The sequence below is a fragment of the Mytilus edulis genome, chromosome 12 (genome assembly GCF_963676685.1).
Source record: "Mytilus edulis chromosome 12, xbMytEdul2.2, whole genome shotgun sequence".
Taxonomy (NCBI): Eukaryota; Metazoa; Mollusca; class Bivalvia; order Mytilida; family Mytilidae; genus Mytilus; species Mytilus edulis.
The window spans coordinates 69776224-69801001 of record NC_092355.1 but is presented as its reverse complement, the minus strand read 5'-3'; the positions used below and the strand labels follow the sequence as shown (position 1 = coordinate 69801001).

The window sequence follows — 24778 nt, the reverse complement described above, 5'->3', positions numbered from 1 at the left end:
TTGTCTATTTAAAGTCAGAATGCATCGTTTCTTTTCAAAGATAACAAGAGAGACGTTCCGGTGGTCATTGAACGATAACAATAGAGATGTTCCGATGGTCATTAACTCGTTGGCTTTTTTTGGCTTTTAAAACGTGAAGACAATCAGATAGGATGACAATCTTATGTTATGGAATAATATTAGTCAAATTAAAGAAAGTGTAGTAGATCATATTGTTCAGAATCTGGAAAACAGTATATTTTGAAGTTCATTTTTCAAAGCCCACGTGGTGTTCAGAGAATCAAGGTCAAAAACGAAAGTAGAATATTGTCGATTCGACTTCAAATAAATAACATTTCCAAATGATTTGTGTATCCGACTTATTGAACAGTTTACAAAAAAAAGAGAAAATCAGAGGATATATCAATTTTCTGTCAATGCTTGAGAAATAATTGTATGATTTAAATACGCGTAACAGTCTTTAGAGAGAAAAGGGGGGTCATTTGTTTACAAATGCACGTAGTTATGCAAAATAAATGATCGATCAAGATTTCTAACAAACCGGATGATTTAAATAAAACTCCTTTAAAAGTAAATGAATTTTAAGCATACAAGGTAATGAAAATAAAAAACAGACATAAAAAAAAATGAAATTTCTTTGAGTTTTTTTTTTTTTCTTTCTTTAATTTCATACATAAAAAATGGTCATTTGAAAGATTAAATTAGGAGCCAGGAGATTGCGAGAATGCAGGATTTTGTTCTATTTATGCCAGAGCTTCTGGGGGACTTGAGCGGCCCCCAGACCCCCTGCCGTAAGGCACCAAGCTTACAGCTTGGTGGGCGTCCGGCTTTGCCGAACGCATGTTATAGCCGCCTATAATTTTAATTCAGCCTTCTACTTCCATTTCAATGGAAAGCCCTGTACAATTTGCTGTATTTTGAAGTAACATGTAGTTATGTGATTTAAATTGCTTAAGTAAGATCTACTATGTTCTGCAATTATCTAGATAGAAGTATGTTTTTTTACTGTACATAATTAATTTGCTCTAGTACTAATTTGGATGTTACTACTGTACCTAATGAGACGTTTTTACTTACATCTTGATAATCAATGTCTGCTTTATTCTCAAGGCATTTTTTCACAACGTTTACATTTCCAGTCCTAGCAGCTGTATGAAGTTTCTGTAAGTAAAACATAGATTTTACATTTAATAGATTGTAATGAAAAATGAATGAAAGGGCTGTTAAATAAAGCAATACTTATTTATTCTCCTGCATGGCAAATAACTATATAAATCGTGGGTATCCTCACCTCAAATAAGTCATACTATCAAGCTTTTTTTATGGGAGTAGAGCAAATGAGTTCAGAGGTTTCATATTGTGTCGAGCAGTTGACAGTTTACAATATAAATATCATCAAAATGATGACAATCTGAAAATCGATTTAAAAGATAGTATTTGTGTATTTTGCATTATAGAAACAAATATTTTCTTTGTTTCACCAGTAAACCGGAAAATGACTTGATAAGTCGGGTCAAACTTATCAAAGTCAGTTTATTCATTATGCATTGTAATATTATTGGTGATATGTAGTTGTATTTGTCATTCATTAACACCTTTAGTTGTCCCCTTGGTAATTTCTCATCATTTTCTTACTAATTTTATATCAGATAGTAGAAATACCACCATGCTTACTTAATGATAAAATTATATATGTAGACTGAATAAAAAGAGATGTTGATAATAAAATAAAGAGACAGTAACCTAACAAGAAAGCTAGACAAAGTGATGCCTCCACACTCCACTCTGAAGTAACTGTATTAAAACAAAGTCAATGTAGGACTTTCCTTGAGATATTATGGTGTCTGAGAGACACAAATTATCACATACATGTATTTTTGGTAAGAAAATGGAAATAAAAGGTCACATGCATATGACAATTGGACTTAAAAAGTAAATATTACCGTATTCCAATTTTCCATTATAACCTAAAAATAGAAAAAAAAATATATGTATTTATCATTGAGTTATAATTGTTAATGCCAGTTGAAAATACATGCTCCTTATGGACTTGTGAATAACTGACTTAATATTTTCACATATGAATCTAATCCAAATACATGAAATACTAACATCTAAAAGACTATATGTCAACTTTTCTGCACTATTTTGTGTCGCTCACCTGGTGAAATTATCGCTTGTTTGCTAACTACGTTTTCTTATATGTGCATATTAGTTACTCTTTGTGTTGCTGATAATTTTTGCAATTTACATATTTAACCTAATTCCTATAGGTTTTTAGTTAACAGCCGAAACTGCAAACATGAGTGCATACGCTAAAATTTCTCGCCTACTTTACTGATCATTTATGTTGATATTCCTAAATATAAAGTTTTATTACAAGTATCACATAAACCTAATATGATCAAATCAAAAATTAGGTCAAGGTTAGATAAACAAAGCCAGAAATACATGTACACCTTACAATTCTTCCATAAACCAAATATAGTTGATCTTTTGCTAGTAGTATACAAGAAACAGACCAAATCATTAAAATTCTATATTGACCAAAGAACCATGAAAATTAGGTAAAGGTCAGATGATCCCTGTCAGACAGACATGTACACCTTACAATCATTCCATGGATCAAGTATAGTTGACCTATTGCATATAGTATTTAAGAAACAAACTAAACAAGGAAAACATCATAATGACCAATGAACCATGAAAATGAGGTCAAGGTCAGATGACACCTAGCAGTTGGACATGTACACCTTACAATCATTCCATGCACCAAATGCTTATTTCTGAGATATAGACTTGACCAAAAAACTTAACCTTGTCCACTAATCTGTGAAATGAGGTCAAGGTCAATTGAAAACTGTCCGACAGACATAAGGACAGAAGTCGCAGGCAAAAACCTATAAAAATCAATATTACAGGGGCAATAACTCCAAAACTGGAAAATCTGAGTAAAAAGATTGTGTCATGCTGATCTTATTATAGTTTGTAAACACTTTTAACCTATAGCTAGCTCCTTTTTTTTAAATAACAGGCAAAAGGGGAAAAAGTATCTTTCAGGGGCAATAACTCAAAAACACAGGTTGACATATTTTTTTCAAAATTTTCAGAGTAATAAAATCTTGTCAACTGATCATTTTTGTAATTTACACTTCTAACCTAGCTCCTACTTGTTTATCAATAACAGCAAAACACTTCAAACAATGATTTTTTAGGGACAATAACTCTATAAAACAAGGTGACAGATTTTTCTCCAAGTAATAACTTTAAAAAACAAATTCTCGTCTGTTCTAGCAAACTTTCACAAAATTTAATTGTTAACTTTAAAAATTTAGATCATGGATAATGGTTAATTGCGTTTTTGCGGTTATCAGATATACCGCACGTTGCTATCCTTAACATGAAGAAAAACATCCAATAAGGCCCAAAAATATATAGGTGGTGCTCCTGTCATTAGAGGGAACACAACACAGTTTTGTACACAAATATAGCGACACGAAACACGATCGGAAATCCATTTCAATAGATCTAAACATTTAGATACAAACCTGAAAATATCATGCGCCACACTGGCACTGACATTTTCCACTCTATGCGCCATTTCTCAACAATGCGCAATTTTTGCAAGGCGCACAGCCTTCCCGATTACAGCAATAACACAAAATAGGTTGTCCGATTGGTTTGAAATTTTCGTTGCAGATAAATCTTTACATGCTTATCATTTTTATTTAGGTCACTTTTTGGTCCGGTGTTTCAAGAGAAGATCTCTGAAAAAGTTTACACTGGAAGAAAGACAGACGACCAACGCAAAGGGATGGCCAAAGCTCACATGGCCTTTTAGGCCAGCTGAGCTAAAAACTAAACTCAATAGCTTGTATATCTGATTACTTACCTAAATGAGGTATTCTACAAACAGGGTGTGATTTTTTCCTTCAAACACAAGAACATCAATTGCACTTCCACAGACCTAAAAATTTCAAAAGTTTTATTTACCAGCATTAAGACAATATTGAATTCATTAATTTCAAGCCTCTCTAAACTGTCAACAAATAAGCAAGGACATGATGGCAATCACATTAAACAATTGATCTGTTTACAATCTGATTATGTGCCTGTCGAGGAACCTGAAGTGTAGTGGTTGTTGTTGGTAGCTGTATCCCCTGTCCATATCGAGGAACCTGTACTGTAGTGGTTGTTGTTGGTAGCTATATCCCCTGTCCATATCGAGGAACCTGTAGTGTAGTGGTTGTTGTTGGTAGCTGTATCCCCTGTCCATATCAAGGAACCTGTAGTGTAGTGGTTGTTGTTGGTAGCTGTATCCCCTTTCCATATCGAGGAACCTGTAGTGTAGTGGTTGTTGTTGGTAGCTGTATCCCCTGTCCATATCGAGGAACCTGTAGTGTAGTGGTTGTTGTTGGTAGCTGTATCCCCTGTCCATATCGAGGAACCTGTACTGTAGTGGTTGTTGTTGGTAGCTGTATCCCCTGTCCATATCGAGAAACCTGTAGTGTAGTGGTTGTTGTTGGTAGCTATATCCCCTGTCCATATCGAGGAACCTGTAGTGTAGTGGTTGTTGTTGGTAGCTGTATCCCCTGTCCATATCGAGGAACCTGTAGTGTAGTGGTTGTTGTTGGTAGCTGTATCGCCTGTCCATATCGAGGAACCTGTAGTGTAGTGGTTGTTGTTGGTAGCTGTATCCCCTGTCCATATCGAGGAACCTGTAGTGTAGTGGTTGTTGTTGGTAGCTGTATTCCCCCCTCTTCATTGTTGTAAGTTAGGCTGTTGATTTTCTCTTTTGAATTGTTCCACATTTTATCATATCAGTGCTTTTTATAGATTTTTATATTATAATATGGTATTGGTTTTGAGCAATTTTGAAGGCTGTTGGGAGACCTGTAGTTGTTTATATATTTGTATTTAGGACTGGGGATAACTGTTTTACCATCATTCATACGATAACTCTTTAACTAAAGAACATTTGTGAGCACGCTCACATACCCCACGCCCCCACATTGACACTGGGCAAACAAAATCTCACCCAGTTTCTAAGTTCAAAGACTAATAACTCCTTCAAAAGTCAACTGATAAAAATTTCTATAGGATATGCACATCTACATATTTTGTTCTAATTATCTACCAAGTTTCATGAAATTCTGTTGTGTGGTTTCAGAGGAGTTGCTATGACAAGAACAGGACTGAGGGACGGATGGACTGACTGACGGATGAGTAAAAAACAGTATACCCTACGGACCTTTGTCTCATAGGGTATAATTATTATATAATAAAATGATATAAAACCAATAATAGATGTTCTTTCTGAAAAATTAAATGTTTCTATTTTCAGATTGAGATAATTATTACAAATTTGTCTTTCCTTCACAAGACAATTTAGATAACATGTTATATTGTTTATTGTTGAAGACTATTTGACATGGTTTTTTTTATTGGTTACTATTTTATTGACATATATGGGACCATTTTGACATGATTCATTGATTGGTTACTGTCTCATTGACATATGGGACCATTTTGACATGTTTCATTGATTGGTTACTGTCTCATTGACATATGGGACCATTTTGACATGTTTCATTGATTGGTTACTGTCTCATTGACATATGGGACCATTTTGACATGTTTCATTGATTGGTTACTGTCTCATTGACATATGGGACCATTTTGATATGTTTCATTGAATGGTTACTGTCTCATTGACATATGGGACCATTTTGACATGTTTAATTGATTGGTTACTGTCTCATTGACATGTGGGACCATTTTGACATGTTTCATTGATTGGTTAGTGTCTCATTGACATATGGAACCATTTTGACATAGTTCATTGATTGGTTACTGTCTCATTGACATATGGGACCATTTTGATATGTTTCATTGATTGGTTACTGTCTCATTGACAAATAGGACCATTTTGACATGTTTCTTTGATTGGTTACTGTCTCATTGACATATGGCACCATTTTGACATGTTTCATTGACTGGTTACTGTCTCATTGACATATGGGACAATGTTGACATGTTTCATTGATTGGTTACTGTCTCATTGACATATGGGACAATTTTGACATTTCTTTGATTGGTTACTGTCTCATTCACTTATGGGACCATTTTGACATGTTTCATTGATTGGTTACTGTCTCATTGACATGTGGGACCATTTTGACATGTTTCATTGATTGGTTAGTGTCTCATTGACATATGGAACCATTTTGACATAGTTCATTGATTGGTTACTGTCTCATTGACATATGGGACCATTTTGATATGTTTCATTGATTGGTTACTGTCTCATTGACAAATAGGACCATTTTGACATGTTTCTTTGATTGGTTACTGTCTCATTGACATATGGCACCATTTTGACATGTTTCATTGACTGGTTACTGTCTCATTGACATATAGGACCATTTTGACATGTTTTTTTGATTGGTTACTGTCTCATTGACATAATAGGACCATTTTGACATGTTTCATTGATTGGTTACTGTCTCATTGACATATGGAATCATTTTGACATGTTTCATTGACTGGTTACTGTCTCATTGACAAATGGGACCATTTTGACATGTTTCTTTGGTTGGTTACTGTCTCATTGACATATATAGGACCATTTTGACATGTTTCTTTGATTGGTTACTGTCTCATTGACATATGGGACAATGTTGACATGTTTCATTGATTGGTTACTGTCTCATTGACATATGGGACAATTTTGACATTTCTTTGATTGGTTACTGTCTCATTCACTTATGGGACCATTTTGACATGTTTCATTGATTGATTACTGTCTCATTGACATATGGGACCATTTTGACATGTTTCATTGATTGGTTACTGTCTCATTGACATATGGGACCATTTTGACATGTTTCATTGATTGGTTACTGTCTCATTGACATATGGGACCATTTTGACATGTTTCATTGACTGGTTACTGTCTCATTGACATATGGGACCATTTTGACATGATTCATTGACTGGTTACTGTCTCATTGACATATGGGACCATTTTGACATGTTTCATTGATTGGTTACTGTCTCGTTGACATATGGGACCATTTTGACATGTTTCATTGATTGGTTACTGTCTCGTTGACATATGGGACCATTTTGACATGTTTCTTTGACTGGTTACTGTCTCATTGACATATGGAACCATTTTGACATGTTTCATTGATTGGTTACTGTTTCATTGACATGTTGGACCATTTTGACATGTTTCATAGATAACAATATAGTAAATAGTCCTACATATAGTTCACATATATTAATGTACACTTACCTTAAATAGCAACTAGACTGCATAAGGTTCACATTGACTGGACAATTATCTAATTATCTGGACAAGGATCAAATATATACAAACAATAGATGTTCAATCTGGAAATATAAATGTTTCATTTCAATTAGAAAAGAAAATAACACTTTATAATTGATTAATTGATTAATGTTTAATGTCACTTTCAACACAATTGGCCTGTTTTTATTGCCAGGTGTAGGGAATTGGAGTGCCAGGAGAGAGACCACAAACCTTCAGTAGAAAAACTGACATTCCTAGTCAATTAAGATTGGAGTCGAGTGCTCCAGCCCCATGTGGGAACTGAACTCCTAACTTCAGTGTTGACAGGCTAGTGATACAGTAGGTCCACTACTTAGACCACTCGGTCACCAAGGCCGCAACATTTTATCAAGAAGGCCATCGTTTGTTGAATACCATTTTGACATTTCTCGTTGATTGGCTGCTTTCTGTTTGACATAGACCTCCAAGGGTTCTGACTAAGGACTTTTGAAGGGGAGTCCAGGGAATCTATTGTTGAATACCATTTTGACCTGTCTCATTGATTGGTTGCTGTCTGTTTTACATAGACCTCCTAGAGTTCTGACTTAGGACTTTTAAAGGAGAGTCCAGGGAATCTATTGTTGAATACCATTTTGACCTGTCTCATTGATTGGTTGCTGTCTGTTTGACATAGACCTCCTAGGGTTCTGCCTAAGGACTTTTGAAGGAGAGTCCAGGGAATTTATTGGCGAATACAATTTTGACCTGTCCCGTTGATTGGTTGCTGTCTGTTTGACAAAGACCTCCTAGGGTTCTGCCTAAGGACTTTTGAAGGAGAGTCTAGGGAATTTATTGGCGAATACAATTTTGACCTGTCCCGTTGATTGGTTGCTGTCTGTTTGACATAGACCTCTAAGGGTTTTGCCTAAGGACTTTTGAAGGAGAGTCCAGGGAATTTATTGGCGAATACAATTTTGACCTGTCCCGTTGATTGGTTGCTGACTGTTTTACATAGACCTCCTAGGGTTCTGCCTAAGGACTTTTGAAGGAGAGTCCAGGGAATTTATTAGCGAATACAATTTTGACCTGTCCCGTTGATTGGTTGCTGACTGTTTTACATAGACCTCCTAGGGTTCTGCCTAAGGACTTTTGAAGGAGAGTCCAGGGAATTTATTGGCTAATACAATTTTGACCTGTCTCGTTGATTGGTTGCTGACTGTTTTACATAGACCTCCTAGGGTACTGACTTAGGACTTTTAAAGGGAGTCCAGGGAATTTATTGTTGAATACCATTTTGACCTGTCTCATTGATTGGTTGCTGTCTGTTTTACATAGACCTCCTAGGGTTCTGACTTAGGACTTTTAAAGGGGAGTCCAGGGAATTGTCATTAATGACCATGGCGAGTTCCAGCAGTGAGAAGAAATCTTATTGCTACATATTTATTGTTTTAGTCTTCATGATAAAAAAGATCACTGAAATGACATCAAATTTAGATAATTTTTAAATATTAAAATTTGCTATAAAATGGTGATACATGTGTTCGAATTCGCTTAGTTGGTCTACAAAATGTTACAATACTTATGCATCTTTAGGCTCAGCAGAAAAGACGAGTCTAGATAGATGTTCATGAGTTCATGACTAATTGACTGCCTTATTGAGAACCATGTCTCCCATGATCTACATTCATATAGCTGATTTCTTAGTTAACAACTCTATTTTTATATACAATTTATATTGTATGATTGCAATGTTTTATTAGTTTTTTTACTGTAACATGAAATTTTTTTACTGTAACATGAAATTAATTTTGTAATTTGGTCATGTTATTTTTGTTTAAAAGTTGCTGAATGAAAAATGTAAATCCTGTTAAAAAAGAATTAAAAAGCACTGGTGTAAATGAACCAGCTAGTTCTTGCTTATCTCCCCTTTTAGAGAGTTAACATGTACATGTACATTGTAGTTCATTAGATAAACTGGGGTATTTACCACCTAACCTTGTTATACATACCAGTATCTTTTATATTACAAAAAAATGTGCTTCACCGAGCGCAGCTGGATACGACAGCAGAGGTCCAACCCTGAACAGTTGGGGCAAAAATGTTCACAAAATATTCAAGCTTGAAACAGGTCTAAATTTGGATTGTAATAAAATATTTGACACATTATAGGTTTCTGACATCGAATAAATGTAGTCAAAGAAATTGGTTATATGATTTGAATTTATATTCAATTTAAGATTTCTTGCTGTTGTGCAATACTTATTAAATCTGTTTTCAGACTATATATATACAACATGTACAAAGTATAAGTATAAGCAAAATAAATTGTAATTAAAAACTCTCATTTCTTTTTTTGGAAAATTAATTATTTCTTAAATCTTGAGGAAAAAAAATGACCCCCCCCCTTTTTCCAAAAAATAAAAATATTTGAAGAAATTTCTTTTTGTAAAATGTGGTACAAGAGACAGCCATACATTTAAACAAAAGTTATTGTCTGAAAACTAGAAAAATCCTTGCTTTGGCCCCTAATACCTGAACGGTTTGGGCAATTACCCCCAAAATGAATCCCAACCTTCTACTTGTGGTATAAAACCTTGTGGTACAATTTCAGAGCAATCAATATACATATACACAAGTTATTGTCCTGAAACTAGACAAATGCTTCTTTTGGTCCCCTTTTTGGTCCCTAATTCTTAACGGTTGGGACCATCACCCCCAAAAACAATTCCAACCTTGCTTTTGTGGTATTGAACCTTTTGATTAAATTTCATAGTGATCCATACACTTAAACTAAAGCTATTGTCTTGAAACCAAATGGGTTTGGATGCCGACGTGATAGCAATATACGAACGCAAATATTGTGTGGTCGTTAAAAAACTCAGCTATTTTCTTGAAAAGTTTATTTCCTTAACCTAATATTTATAATTAATTATTATAAATATTAAAAATCACTTAAATACAAGTATATGTATAATTAAAACAATAATACATCTAGTACTTTATTACGTGACTTGAGCACATGTTTCTTCATAGTTAATTTGTTGAAATAATTTAAATTTCCTGTTCGCTTTAAAACAAAATTCTTGTCATTAAATTAGTCTTCTTGTGGTTATTTATTAAAAAAACAAGAGTGCTCACACTAAAATGTCTTGCTTACTATACTAACCATGATTGATTTTATGCGGATAGTCCTAAAGATAATGTTTAACTACAAGTATCGCATAAATCTAAATTTATCAATGATCCGTTGGGAGTGTGGAATTGCTATATCCGACTCATACATTTGAACAACCGGACAAGTAAATTTTTTGAACTAGGTTGCCCGTGGACAAGTAAAAAATTACACTGGACAAAATTCAATTTAATAAAAAGTATAGAAATATTTTCACAACTTATCAAGGTGTACTACTACTACTTTGGCCTTAACTTTATGTAATAGAAACCAATGACATCAATGATATTTTCTATTGCAACCTTAAACTGTAGATTTAAAGTAATCAAATATACAGAAAGCTCTGTTAATTTCTTAATGTGCCCATCGCATGACAAGGGCCTGTGATTTTATTATTTTTTATTGATTTAGGTCCTTCATATTTGTTTTTACTAAATTGTATTGTTACTAATTAAGCCGTTAGATTTCTTGTTAGAATTGTTCACCATTTTGCATATCAGGACTTTTTATAGCTTACTATATGGTACAATGTGGTATGAGTTTTTCTTATTGTTGACGACTGTATGCTGGTGACCTATAACTGTTTATATATCTTCCTCTTTTGAACTCTTTTGGATAGCTCTGGTTCATTCACAAAAAAATACCAAATCTCTTATTTTAAATAGGACAGCAAACTTAAAACAATACAACTGTAATGAAAGTGAATTTATATGAAAGGCTTTGATCAATAAATGGGGAATGCGTTCATTGGACACAGATGATGCCCCAGCTAGCATTTCACGGTATAAAGGGTCATAACTCAAGAACTGTAAAAGTTGGGCTACCCAAATTTGTACGTGATCTGATTTTTGTTGTAATAAGCATTGCGTATACGTTTCAACACATTTAGTTGAGGCAAACTTAAGTTAGAGAACGGAAACAAAAATTCAGCAATTTTTCCTTTTCTAAAGGGGAATAACCCTAGAATGGTACAAATTAGGCCACCAATATCCAAATTTGATCTGTGTTTTGTAGTAATAAGCATTGTGTATAAGTTTCATAACATCTGGTTGGGACAAACTAAAGTTAGAGAACGAAAACGAAAAATTCCAGCAATTTTTTCATTTGTAAAGGGGCATAACTCTAGAATGGTGAAAGTGACGCCTCTAAAATTCAAACTTGATCTGTGTTTAGTGGTTATAAGCATTGTGTATAAGTTTTATAACATTTGGTTGAGGCAAACTAAAGTTAGAGAATGGAAACCAATTTTGGGACGTATGGATGTACGTACGTACAGACGGACAAGGATAAAACTTAATTCCCCCTCTGCTATCGCCGGGGCATAACAATGGCAATATATAGACAGGAATAAAAAGTTACATGTAATACACACTAGTTTTATAGATGTACTTGATTACTTTACAGTAAGACATTTTAGTCTCTTCTGTGAAATTCAGCATTGAGGCAATTTTTGGTTTTCAGCCATTCATTTGATATATTCATTGCCTCTGTGTTGAGTTGACACATTCAGAGCTCCAGATAAGAATTCACAAATTGGGGTTTTTATCCACCATTTTTTATTTAATTGAGTGAAAAAAGTTTTTCAATTGCATTATTAATTTTAATTCACCCCTCAAGCAAATATCAAATTGGGTTGTTCACCACCAAGCTCCTTAACGTATTGGGTTTTTTCATCAACACGATATTGAATTTTTAATCACATTTTATCAAACAGAGATGTTCATCCATCTGAACTCTGTTTCTTTTATATGTGATAGCTGTTTTATTTGGTTTATACACTGACGAGCAATTGTACGTTTAATTTGTGTCCGGTTTAAACACAAAGTTTTGTATTTTCCATAAATATATTTACTGTAAGCACTAACAGGACAGTACCTAATTACCTTTCTAGAGCATGTATCATCATCATTCAGTTTATTTGGGGGTAGGTGTGGCTAATACTTTTTTAGATTTTTATGTAATATTGCTAAAAATTAAGTGCTGTAAGATATGAAGATAGTGCTGCCAGTCCCTATTACCTGTTTGCCAGACCTACTTAAAAAAAAATTAAGTAGCTCCCAGATTTAAGATATTATATACCTCAAAACCTTGATAAGGTTTATAGGGTGGTTTAATGACTGAGACCACATTCAATTTACAAATAATCCTGTCACATCAAATAAATAAATGACAATGTTGTACTACACTTGCCAATAAGACAACTACATGTATCTTAGGCATACAGAACAATAGACCAAAAACAAAGAAAGTGGCAAGCTACATTTACATCAAAACTAATATGTGTGTTCACTCGTCAACTTAAATGAAATATATATTATATATACTCTTGAACTAAAAATAAACACTGTTTTTGTTTAATTTTATTTACATAAATTTGGGTTTACTTGTCCCTTACTAGAACTTTTGGTTTCCGATGCTGACTTCATATATAACAAGTGATGTGGCCTTTCATGTTCCAACTGATTTAGTTCTGGTGAGTTCTTACCCTTATCTGGTCTAGGCACGCAAACACACCTTGGACGAGCCATTGCACAACCCCGTGCGTTCAAAGGACGCTTCCTGATAACACTAGCTCAGTCTTTTTATCATCATATCCTCAACTCTCAAAAAGAAGCCAAAACATGCTTCTATTCAATATTTTTACCAGAATTTTACTTTCGTTTTAATGCATTGCTAAGTGTAATGTTAAATCCCGAGCAATACGAAAAGAATTATGATGACATGACTAACGCTTATTGGATAAAGACAGAGAAGATCGAAATGTTTTCATCACCACGTGGTAACGGAAAATTTCAACAGGGACCCTTTCAACGCTCTATTTTTAGAACAAAAGGACATTTCCAATTTTCAATATTACAAAAATAGATTTACGAGAGAACTATGTAATAGATAAGGGTAAATAACGCATACGATAGCGACTAAAAGCGTTAAAAACTCATGGTTGTGACAAATTATTGGGTTTTTCCTTTGAATGAATTGGGTTTTAGAATGCTGCAATGGGCAATAGCATTGGGTTTTCAATTATTTTTATTGCGTGATCACGTAAATACACAGCTTATCTGGATCGAGCTCTGCACATTGTTAGTTATAGGTCAATCTTAAAGAATCATACTGATCCAGGAACAAAGTGTGAGGTTCATACTGTAATTTCTGAAATTGAATGTCAAGGTCAGTATGATGTGTCTGCGTACAAAGTTTTGTCAATTAAAGTGCTACAGTTCAAAATGTATGCACCAAACACAAACCAGACACTGTATAACTAACATTGGGGTCAAGAAAGGTCAGAATGATCTGACTTTGGTATTTGATACACCCCAAGCCCAAAATGCAACAGTAACAAGAGTGCACACGCTGAAATGTCTCGCCTTCTATACTAATCATTGATATTATGTTGATAGTCCTAAGTATAAAGCTAAGCTTTATTACAACTGTCACATAAACTTAACATTAACCAAAATATAAACTAAACAAAGACCAATGAACCTTGAAAAAGAGGTCCAGGTCAGATGAACCATGCCAGGCAGACAGGTACAGCTAACAATGCTTCTATACAACATATATAGTTGACACATTACTTATAGTTTAAGAAAAATAGACCAAAACACAATACTTAACACTGTGCAATGAACCGTGAAAATGAGGTCACGGTTAAATAAAACCTGCTCGACTGACATAAAGATCATAAAATATTTCCATACACCAAATAAAGTTGACCTATGGCATATAGCATTAGATAAAAAGACCAAAACTCAAAAACTTAACTTTGACCACTGAACCATGAAAATGAGGTCAAGGTCACATGACATCTGCCCGCTAGACATGTACACTTAACAATCATTCCATACAACAAATATAGTAGACCTATTGCATATGGTATGAGAAAAACAGACCAAAACACAAAAATTTAACTATAACCACTGAACCATGAAAATGAGGTCAAGGTCAGATGACACCTGCCAGTTGGACATGTACACCTTACAGTCCTTCCATACACCGAATATACTAGCCCTATTGCTTATAGTATCTCAGAGTTTCCCCTGGGTCAATTAATTTTTTCGCCACCTCTTTCGCCAAAACAACATATTTTTCGCCACTTTATTATTTTTTTCGCCAAGTAACATAAATATATTTTTCCTGTTGTGCCCTTTTGTACTAAGAAGTAATTTTTACAACAAAACAAAAGCTTTTATCACATGAAATTGATCCTTCATTTCATGTGTAGTCATTACATTGAAGGGTTACTCTCATTCGAGGGGTTGTTCCAAGCCTTTTGGATAGATTTTTTCATAACGACAGTTTTCTTTTCTTGACCATCGTAAATGAAAAAGTTGAGACGTACAACTATGCTTGAAACACGTGCATGTGTCACTCAAACGACTTTATTAAAGTCAAAGGATAAAAGAATTAAAGTTTCAAATCGGAGATTTTTCTTGCTTTTGAACAATTTTCGTAACAACAACAGCTTTCTTTTCAAAACTATCTTAAAGGGAGAGATGTCAAAAGATTGCTTCAAGCACGTGCGTCGCAAAGATGTAAATAAATTCTGTATGTGACATTTATAGCGGAAGCCATTTCACCATATCATTTTGTGAAACAATTCAATCAACACCTTTATTAATTAGTCCTTTGTTGTCGATAGCTATAAAATGCAATCAGCTGATTATTGATTTTCTGTCTAAATCTTAATGAGGTCAAGGTGAATTCCGAGTATGGTCTGATCGGGTAAAGTTCGAGAAACTCGTAAATAAACAAGATGGAGGAAAATAAATCGGTTTATATATTTCTTTCGCCAAATTCTTTCGCAAATGACGAATTTTTATCGCCACAATTATAATTTTTTCGCAAATTGCGAAAATGGCGACCGCTAGCGGAAACCCTGGTATCTGAGATATGGACTTGACCACCAAAACTTAACCTTGTTCACTGATCCATGAAATGAGGTCGAGGTCAAGTGAAAACTGTCTGACAGACACGAGGACCTTGCAAGGTACGCACATATCAAATATAGTTATCCTATTACTTATAATAAGAGAAAATTCAACATTACAAAAAATTTGAACTTTTTTTTCAAGTGGTCACTGAACCATGAAAATGAGGTCAAGGACATCTGACATGTGACTGACGGAAACTTCGTAACATGAAGCATCTATATACAAAGTATGAAGCATCCAGGTCTTCCACCTTCTAAAATATAAAGCTTTAAATAAGTGAGCTAACGCCGCCGCCGTAGCCGCCGTCGTAGCCGCCGCCGCCGGATCACTATCCCTATGTCGAGCTTTCTGCAACAAAAGTTGCAGGCTCGACAAAAATAGCATGGTTAACCAAAATTTTCAGGTACAAAAGATATGACCCAGACACAAATTGTACAAGGTTTTACTATATAGGTATCAAAGGACAAAGTAAAGGTCAAAGTGATCAGACTTTGGGATATGACACGTCCAAAGACTATGATGCCAGGGATTACGCTGTGCGTCGCCAATGTCACAATTTGCGATTTTTTATTTCATCTGGCGACAAAATACGGCTGCTGGCGATATTTCTTGCGCCAACATTTTCCTATGTAATTTTTTTCATTTCTTGACAATATCGATCTTCATTTTAATTGGTAAAATAAATTGTACAAAATTTTACCTGACGACAAGTTTATGGCTTTGTTTACAACCCCAAGCTAATCAACGGTTACAACAGGTGTCATAATCTTTTAAATTTGTTACAGGTAATTCATTTATCAGATGGGTCATTAATGATCATCAACATTAATTAATTCAAATAGAATTGGTTGGTCAGCATTTTGTCTATTTCATTTGAAGAAATGTTCATACGACAACACAATTTGTAATGTTTACCGTAGTTGTAGGAAGAAAGTGTAACTGACAGGAAGTCGAAAACCATAATCAACTTGTTAAAAAACGTCATTTACTTCATTGTACTTGTTTTCCGTTAAAAAATATCAAATTAAGACGACATTTGTCTTTGACTGCCCTCAGTTACTGTGTTAGGATATGAAAATAAACAAAACCGGCCGCCATTTTGTTGAGCCCATTTACTTCTTTTTAGAACCGTGTATAATTCTCCAAAGGATGAGCACACCCGAATAAAGAAAGATAATTCAACTTTACTTTTTCATTTCATTGAGATACAAATGTACCTACTAAGACATGTCTACATAATTTATTGCTTTAGAATTTATATGTTTATGTCTTTTGAGTTATGAGAAGGGTAAAAGAGGGTCTTAGTAGCAGTATGGGTAGAATGTAGGATGCCTTTTGTCATCTTTTTCTGTATTGTTTACTTTTAATACAAATTTTCACTATTCTGTAAATTTAAACACCTTTTATTTTTTTTCTTCATTCAACATGTTCAATTACCCATTTTTTTCTATTCTTTATATTTTAATTTAAAGACATTTTCTCTATTCTGTAGCATATATACAGACCATGAGCTAATTTATATTCTTCTACATATGAAATACTGACAAAAGAAAATAAAGTACAAATCATTGTTTAGTTGTATGTATATATACCCAATATGGCAATAACTGACTTAGTATTACATGTTAAATGATGTACAGTGCAGACTGAGTGCATAAGAAATTAAAATTGAACATTGTTTAAATTTTGGTAGAAGAAATAAAGATTCTAGCTGGTACTAAAGTTTGCTCCAAGCCCAAGGTTTCAAAACTGGTGACAAAATATAGGAGCTGGCGATTTTTCTGGCTCAATATAACTACGTGATAATATGTACACTAGGGTCCACAATTAGAACTACAAAAGTAGGCCATGCATTGCCATATTGAAATAATTGGTGTAAACACAAAGTTCACACAGGAACATATATATTAGATATACTGTTCCCAGGTTCACATAAGTTCAAATGTTATACTAAAGTATATCAGTCAGGGATCTCCATGGCCTGTTTAACCATGGAGCCCCGCCATCGTTCAAATGTCTTGCGCCATCGTCAAATGACTCGCGCCATCGTTAAATTGTCTTGCGCCATCGTTAAATTGTCTTCCGCCATCGTTCAAAACTTCATCGTTTTTTGTAGCCCGACGCCATTTTTTTATCAATTATAATCAAATGCATGTAATTGCATAACCCTAACGCTTTATATGTTATAATCCAATACAGTTCTAACGCCTGAGGGATATCCGGATTAAGATCGCTAATTACTTGTACCTGAGCTTGTACAGGTAGATCAACAAACCAGACAGGAGAATACTATCTGAGGATAGACGATCCATTTGTCGAAGTAATCAACTAAGTTTCAGCAAATGATTATGATCATTTAGATTAAATAAATAAATTAATAAATTAATCCAGTTACAAAGAAAACAGTTTAACAAGTCGAACACGTGCTTTATTTTGACTTACGCAATCAGCATCCCCCTTTTTTAAGAAGTACAAAATAAGACGCAAAACAGTAAATATTATTTCATCGCAAATAACTCGAGTACTGCTGTAACGATAATTTAGAATTACTTTAAAAGTTTAAAAGTAAAAACTTAAATATTTCCTGTAAAGAAATATCGTATCTAAATTCCGAATTCATTTCGTATATTACAATCAAATTGATACATCCGCGTTTCCGGTTTCTATTCAGACTCGAAAGATGCATGTTGCATAGCATCAATTTGCTAGATAACATGGATAAAATCATTAAAAACGTTTTCATTTGTCAACGTTTGCTTTACAAATCACTTAACATTTTACATAACCCGTACGAATCGTTTTGTTGTTGCTGCAAATCAGCCATACCGGTAATGGGCTCTGAATTTGACAGTGTCCACAGATGATTTTTAACCCCCATAACAATTACCAAAAATAAAAGAAATCTGCATGAGGACCTTCATGACAGCTTTTGGTCATTCTCGACTAAGGGGGACCATGAAGACTTGGCATTTGAATGGTTAAAAACGGCAATAAATGAAAATATTGATACTTCTAATTCTATAATGAAAATTCAAATAAATATTTAAATAAGCAATGAATTAGCATGTACACCATTCCTTGTATGGAGGGATAAAATACTTCCGATCGCGCTACACTGTACAGTGAGACATGGTTTGTAATGGTGAAAGTTCCTCCATGGTTCAATTTTCATCCATGGAGATCCCTGACAGTATGTATGGTCAGATTATGTTTCTGTATGTGCGAGAGAGTTGTTCCCCTTTTATCAGTATTTTGTATTTATGTTTGTGACGTCATCTTTGTCTGATTAAAATGTAGAAAATAAAGCTGTGTCTTTTTATGTGTCCGTATGTTATCGTCTCCATCCATGCTACCAGAGCTATTCCCCTAGTCTGTAATACAAAACAGTGTGGAAATTTTTCATCAGACCAGGGTAACTTTTGTTTTATGAATTAATTAGGAATTGAAATTGTCAACATTGTTTTTATTGCACTTTTATTATTTTATCAGAATATTTATGATCTGTTAACCTTTGACACGTTGTTTTCTTAACGGTCAAGTGAAGTGCCAGCATTTTGACTGTATATCGGGTTTATTTTAAACACTAATATATTGACAACTTAATAATTTTTCATTAACAATATCTATTTTTTGCATTTAAACTAATTTATTTACTAATTATTCTTTTTTTTCAAATCCACCAATTTTAACAGTATTCTATATATGCTGACTTGTTTCCTGAAATCTCTTGTTTACATTCCCTATCGGGGCAATGAAATCTCAACAGATCGATCAGTTTCCAGTCCCGTTAATACAAAATGTATAATAGTCCCAGTTCAAACTAAAGAGTACATTACACTGGTGGATCCAGATATTTTCATAAGGGGGGACCCACTGACTGACCTAAAAGAGGGCCCTCTCCAGTCATGCGTCAGTGATTCCCAATATAATCAACCAAATTTTTCCCACAAAAGGGGGGGGCTGCCCCCCCCTGGATCCGCCTATGTCACCATTCAGGGGAGACACTCATATAGATCAGCTGTTTGAAAGAACTACATATCACAGGCACTTGTGTCTTGTTACCTTGGGGGTTTTACTATCCACACTCGTACGAAAGTGGATAGAACCCCCCATTGACAGAAACAAGTGGCGAAGAGCCTGTGCTACATATATGACAACCTGAGATTTGCTGACAGGCACTTGTTTTTATCCATTGGAAGGTCGACTATCCATATAAATAGAAGCTTCCAATGGAAAGAAACAAGTGCCTGTGGATTTGCTGTCCGGCTGTGTTACCAATATTTTCAAAATGCACGTCTTATTTTAACAATATAATAACATACTTCCTTGTGTAGTCACAAAACCTTGAATACGTCTTGTTGCATGTTTCACCAAAACCGTCTGGTATTGTCATTTCTGTCACAAGCCGTCAATCGTAACTGGAAAAATATTTTGACATGAGGCGGGAAACTAATGCACATAATATACAAATCGTTTCAGGAATTGTTTCCGGAAATTTTAATCACGAGCAAGGAGGACGCAGATGACGTACGCAACCCTTTGATAAAAAGATTTCTCATGTTTCTCACGATTTATATATTTTAACATAAAATCGTTAAAAAATGTCTCTTCGCACCTAAGTCTTGAATTGAATGCTCTATAGTCTAATATGTTAAACAGTTGATCTTCAACTGAAATAACAATACGCTTAATTCATACTAGAATATATTTTTCATTTACAAATTGTTATGTAATAATATGATCATATGACAAGTCTTCTTGAAAGTATGAATTTTGTACCTGACAACTGACCAGGCAAATGAAAAATGTAGCCTGACCAAAACATTATTTGCAGAAATAAAGATTACATAGAAAAAATGAAAAAAAATGTCAGTTTGACATTTGTCCGTCAATTACAAATAAGTTCTGATGCCGTGGTACACTGTATGGTTCACAGCGAGACACTGACTCTCCACCAGAGACCAAAATGACCAACTTGGATTGCTTTAACACTGTTTTATAGTAATCTCAGATCATAACGCAGAATTAAGCGGTTAGAAACTATAGGTCACCGTACGACCTTCAATGATAAGCAAAACTGATACACTGCACAGCAAGCTATAAAAGGCCCAGAAATTGACAAATGTAAAACAATTATAACGCGAAAAATAACGGCGGCCTGATGTTTGTTCAAACAAAATTGATAAACGAAAAACAAATATGATATACAACTGCAAAATAATAATTATTTTGGTTTAAATTTATTGATAACAAAATCAATATGTATACCGATTTAAATATATATTCCGTTTCCTGGAGTTACGCCCCCCCCCCCCTTTTCAAAAATCATGGATCCGCCCTTGAGTCTTGTATATTGACCGTTCCATAGTCTTTTATGTTAAACAGTTGATCCTTAAAATAATCAAATATAATGCTACTCAAACAGACATAATAGGTTGATAACTTTGCATTATGAACAAAAGATAAAACAAAATGTTTTGTCTTCACCCATGAATGACATGAATATCATTTGAACGATTCTTATAATAAGAAACCGTTCTACTCAAGTGAAAAATCGAGCACTTGAGTTATCTTTTACGATGTTATTCGTTGCAATTTAAGTAATAGCTTGCAAAAAGTATGTAACACTTTAAAATGTTATTACGTAACACTCGGCAGTTTTCACAAACAACAAAATTCTAAAAGGGTAAGGTACAGTAAATGAGCTACGTCACAGATTTTGGTAACATTTTGCATACACTTTTGGCTGGTTGAACTATAACTGAAGGTGGAAAACGTAATGCATTTTGTCTGTTTAATTTTCTTAAATATTCCTGAAGTGATCCTTTCAAAAAGAAACCTACACATTTGTATAGAAACCACATTAAATAGCGAAAACTTTCTTCAATTTGTATAAAATCAATCAAATCGCCAATCACCAATATATAGATTTTATTTTAAATTTATATATTGATGATACAAATATTTCCGTTTTAATGATGTAAAATAATAACACAGTTCAAAGTTTAAGTTTAAGTTTCAATTTCTATTTCCGTCCTCCTACATTTGCCCATGATAAAATGTTTCCGCTTCTCCGGGAATTAGCTCTTTTCTCATAAATCGATGTAAAACAAATCTTGATAAATAAAAATTTCTCTTGACAATCATGTCAATATATCAGGTTTTGACAGGGTTTAGAAATTTTTTGATTAATAAACTTGAAGCTTCTTTTACGCATTCTCCGATAGGAGACTTCATCAAAATGATTGGTTCTTTTCCTGTGTTGTATAAATTGTTGTGAAATACTTTGGATATATACTAATAAGTAATAAATAATTGTCTTTATGAATACATAAATGTTTTTTTCACTTGGTCTTAGTTTATAGTTTTTGGAATAATAATTTCAAAATTGGAAATTCTAACATATAATCGTGGGCAATCAAATCGTCCAGTCGTCCTTTCGATCATTGTGATTAAAAAAAATCATCATAATTTTTATTTCATTTATATAAGGTTTAGAAATCTGTTTTATGCAGATTCTTCCTATGTTTAGTCTTTCTTCAGAACCGTTTGAAAATAGTGCATATTTATATAAACATCCAATTTTCTCACGGTTTGAAAAGTCCTTTTAATTATCTTTCTTGAAAGTTGAAAAAAAATCTGAACACAGTGAGGGAAATGATCATATAATTAATCATATTTACCTTTCTGAGCAGTACGTTAGAACAACGCCTTGTTGCCTTAAAAGGCTTCAGTTCGATTAGTAATGAACACAGGAAGAGAAAATATGTAATGAAAACGAGACAAAAATAAAAGCACTGACGTACTGTTAACTCGGAAGACCTCAGATATCTTGGTTGACTTGTCACTCTTCAAGCACAAAGGGTTGTACGTGTCTTTACATGTATATTAAGGAGAGGAGGGCTTCGATATAGGTTTTCATTGTTTTAATTTATGATTTTTGTAAGTGTTGCAGGGTTAGTGAGATCATAAAAATCATGAAATAAAACGTAAACATTCGATTTTAGTTGCCAGAAATGCAATTTTGTTGTTACTAATACGGAATTCATAAGATTTCATATGAAAATGAAATTCAAAACTCTATGACACGAAGAATTGATACATAACAGTTGTTTAAACTCATTCTCTATTCAAGGAACATCTGTACAAATTTTCTCTCTCTCTCTCTCTCTCTCTCTCTCTCTCTCTCTCTCTCTCTCTCTCTCTCTCTCTCTTAATTTTTGGCCATGGTACAGGTATTGATGTTTTCATTGTATTTTTGGCTATGGTGCAGGTATTAAAGGTTTTTATTGCATTTTTGGCCGTGGTACAGGTATTGATGTTTTTATTGTATTTTTGGTCATTGTACAGGTATTGAGGTTTGTAATGTAACACAAAGTAAAAATAAAAAGCCTTTCTCTCCCACTTGCATACACTCACACATACAACTATCGTTCTGATTAAGGATGATTGATTTAACAGTACAACATGTAAATGAAAAAAAAAATAGAATACATATAAAAATACCAATACAAATGTATTTTTTTTATGAGGAGAGTCAGTTGCCTACATTGTATATATGGAACGAAGGGTAACTCTTACTGCCCAGAAAAGAACAATTCAAGTATATAATGTTACAATGAACTGGTGAAGACTATAAATAAGTTTTATAAGTTTTAGTTAAGCAAATATTTAGTTTCTCAATATGTAAAATGAGGACAGCAATTCACATAATTTAGAGTTAAAATGAAGGCTATCGTTTGACATAAACCAAATAAGCAGATTACTATCGGATATTTGGGATAGATATGGGTATTTTGCAAAGAGTTCATCCAGAAAGGTTTTTCTTTCCTTATTATAAAGGGTACATTTAAATAAAAAATGTTCTTCGTCTTCAGCAGAGTTCATTGAACAAAACTGGCATGTTCTCTCTGATCTTGGCAGTGTAATATTTTTTCCATGGTCATCAATTTTTCGTTCGTAACGGCCTCTCTCTATGCGGAGACAATGATTACTTATTCTAAATCTAGTTAGTATGACTCTCTTGTCTCTGTTTTTAATATTGAAGTAATCTTCAAAAGTGAAATTATGTTTAAATTTAAAGTAGTTGCTCAATTTACTGTAATCATCTTTTTAATAAAGTCTTTTTGATGGCTCCAATATGTTAAAAAATCAGTTTTGATACATTTTCTAAGTAAAATTTTGAATTTATTTTTACTGAGTTTTTAACAAAGTGCTAAATTTAAACCAAGATTTTCACTAAAAAACTTTATGTTTGCATACCACGATTGATTAGCCACAGCTTTACCAGAGAAGCTTTCAATATAAGCATCACTTAAGAGATCAGTGGGCGTGTTTTCAAGGCGGTGCCAATACATAAACATTTGAATTACTATGTTAATATATAAAAGAAATCTACCTAGCTCTGATATAACTTCAATATTTGTGCAATTTTTGGAGACACCAAGTACATATTTGTACAGGTATTTGTGTTTTTATTAAATTTTTGATTGTCCCGTTTGTATCTTCTCTTTCCTTTCGGAAAATAGAGAATTTATGATGGAAAAGTCAATAACAAGTTGCTAAGTTTCTGAGGAATTAGCTTCAATTAACAGATGCACCTTTAGATACGTGTGCCCCCTCCCCGCTAAGCACGCGGTATAAAGGAGTAAGACTAATGCCTGACATGTATTTTAGTTAGTCTCAAAATAAGGCGACCGCTATGGTTATGTCTTCATACGGACCGTTCCCTTGCTAGCTAGCTCGTTGAAAATCAGGACCAGCAAACCGGTCTAGTAAAAAGCGTGATTGTCAACTGGGAAAGGATTTGTGACTCTCACCAGGGAAAGGACTAGTGACTCTCACCAGGGAGAGGACTAGTGACTGTCAACAGGGAAAGGACTAGTGACTGTTAACAGGGAAAGGACTAGTGACTGTCAACAGGGAAAGGACTAGTGACTGTCAACAGGGAAAGGACTAGTGACTCTCACCAGGGAGAGAACTAGTGACTGTCAACAGTGAAAGGACTAGTGACTCTTACCAGGGAAAGGACTAGTGACTGTCAACAGGGAAAGGACTAGTGACTGTTAACATGGAAAGGACTAGTGACTCTTATCAGGGACAGGACTAGTGACTGTCAACAGGGAAAGGACCTGTAACTGTCAACTGGGAAAGGACTTGTGACTCTCACCAGGGAAAGGACCAGTGACTCTCACCAGGGAAAGGACAATGTATATGTCTTTAGGATATATGTGTTGTTGGGTTGCTGTATCATTGACTTACACACCAGGTCAACCATTTAATCGTTGCTATTATACTGCGCAACTTTGGTGCTTTGTAAAATTGAGAAAGCTGGTGAATTTGTTACGAAACAGATCAACGCATACCAAGAAGAAAACC

At 34.1% G+C, this 24778-nt stretch overlaps 1 long non-coding RNA gene across 2 annotated transcripts; it reads right to left on the bottom strand.

Annotated features, from left to right (window-relative positions):
• Positions 1 to 1071: 1071 nt before the first annotated feature.
• Positions 1072 to 22181, bottom strand: LOC139499014 (uncharacterized). Of its 2 annotated transcripts, none has more exons than XR_011658074.1 (5): positions 22084 to 22181; positions 7301 to 7398; positions 3893 to 3967; positions 1944 to 1967; positions 1072 to 1161 (listed from the first exon to the last, which is right to left on the bottom strand). It is a non-coding gene; the product is annotated as an uncharacterized lncRNA (long non-coding RNA). The 2 variants fall into 2 exon arrangements; XR_011658075.1 differs by lacking the exon at positions 22084 to 22181 and adding an exon at positions 19723 to 19844.
• Between the last annotated feature and the right edge of the window lie 2597 nt (positions 22182 to 24778).